At 39.3% G+C, this 2,063-nt stretch overlaps 1 protein-coding gene across 2 annotated transcripts in view; it reads left to right on the top strand.

Moving 5' to 3' along the window:
- wu:fy63c09 (SH3 domain-containing protein 19) overlaps positions 1-2,063 on the top strand; it is a 34,907-nt gene that overhangs the window by 14,185 nt on the left and 18,659 nt on the right. The window lies entirely within an intron of this gene.

The following is a 2,063-nucleotide window of genomic DNA, read 5'->3' on the forward strand; positions in this document are numbered from 1 at the left end:
GTGTGTGTGTGTGTGTGTGTGTGTGTGTGTGTGTGTTCGTTTAAACTGTGGAAAAATGAGGGAAGTTTAAACCCTCCCCTCGCCAACATTTGTTTTTTTCCGTGTAATAATTTATTTCCGTTTTATTGTCTTCAGTAATCGGTTTCAGATCTTAACCCTCGGCTAAAAAAACGTTTTAAAACCTGCCGAACGACAACAGATCGTCTTTATCTTCACTCGTTTAAACTCTGGTCTGCAGTGTTGTCACGTTAAAGAGATTAAAGGAGAGAGCCGGTGAAAGGGTTGAGCAACAGTTTGAGCAGCGACTCATTCAGGCGGTGCATGTCTGACTTTGACTCGTATTTCATGAGAAGGTGCAGCTCGCAGTTTTACATGTCTGCCTTTCGCTTTGTCACGCTGAATAAACACGTTAAACACGCTGCCAACGCCACGGATAGTTTCATGAGCTCAGGTGTGGGCACGAGGCCAGCAGGTAAAACGTCCAACATGACAACTAATTAGCTTCAAACTGAAACTGAAAAAAAACAGCTAAAACTCAGTCAGTTTTACAGGTATTAAGCTAAGATCTGGTGTGGTCAGATTTGTAAAGTAACAAGTACAAATACTTAGGTACTATAGTTATGTAGAACGTTTGGGTATTTGTATTTTATTTGAGTAATTATATTTCAGCCTACTTTTTACTTCTACTAATTACATTTTCACACAGTTATCTGTACTTTCTACTCCTTTCATTTAAAAACACAAGAAGTATACAGTTGTTACTTTTATTTTGTTGTTGCTTGTTTTCATTCCAGCTTGTTATTGTAAAAAAATAAAATCTATCCATATAAATTGTGCCTCCTAGATAGAGTGAATTTAACTGTGGTTGAATGAGAAGTATAAATATATAAAAACTCTGATAGTGTATTAGTTTGTACACAAACAAATCATGTCACACTCCAGCAGGACATAATCATTCAAATAAAAGGACTGTACTTAAGAAGTATTTGTATTTCATGAATTATATTATTAAATTTGGCCGCAGCCCTCAGATAGATTTTCATTTTGGGGAAAAGCTTTGGTCAGCCTGGATATAAACTGAAACAGCTGGACTAGTGCATCCTAAATTTAACATTAATTAATTATTTTAATACAATATAGTCATTTTTTGGAGGGAGATCACCTCCTAATACATGTCCTTACAGAAAATCTAACTGCTCATTTTAAATCAATACTTTGACTTTTAATACTTAAGTACAAAAATATCAGGGGTCTCATTTATAAAGGATTGCATGGAAACCATACTAAAAGTGAACGTACGGCCAAAAGGCAGAAATGGCGTACGCAAAAAAAATTAAGATTTATAAAACCGTACGCACGTTTCTGCACATCTTTCCTTTATAAATCACAGCCGCACGTCAGAGTTTGCGCATGAGTTCCCGCCTCAGGTTCTACCCTCTACACGCCCACACTCAACCATAAACAGTCAATGTAAAGTACCTCATGAATGTTAAGATGTATTTAAATCAGTCAGATGATCAGTGATTGGTTCAGACACGCTCCGTCATGTGTCTGGAGGATGACGGGTGCTGACTGACAGCTGCTCACCTGAACAGAATATCTGTAAATGACACAGATTTTCCCTCATTTTGCTTTAGAGTAATCTAACGATTTTTATATTTAAAAAATACTCAGCTTCAAATTAATTTTCTCTCAGAGCCTGCAGGATGATAAAAACAATAAAAATTTAATTAAATAAGTCAGATAAAATTAGAAATAAGTCCACCGCTCTTCTCCTCGTCCTCTCCCCCTCCTGCCTGCTCTGTTATCCGCTGCAGACATCCCCGCCTCGCACACACACACACACACACCCGCACGCGCACGTGACAAATACGGACTTTAAACGTGAAGGTTTAAAACATTCACACTGGTGAGGTGGATGCGCCCTGCACGTGTATCCAAAGCGTGACTTTTGCTGTCCTGCTGTTCTTGTCAGGGAGGGGTCTGTGGGTCAGGGAGGGGTCTGTGGGTCAGGGAGGGGTCTGTGGGTCAGGGATGGGTCTGTGGGTTAGGGAGGGGTCTGT

This window comes from Austrofundulus limnaeus, unplaced genomic scaffold (assembly GCF_001266775.1).
Source record: "Austrofundulus limnaeus strain Quisiro unplaced genomic scaffold, Austrofundulus_limnaeus-1.0 Scaffold319, whole genome shotgun sequence".
Taxonomy (NCBI): Eukaryota; Metazoa; Chordata; class Actinopteri; order Cyprinodontiformes; family Rivulidae; genus Austrofundulus; species Austrofundulus limnaeus.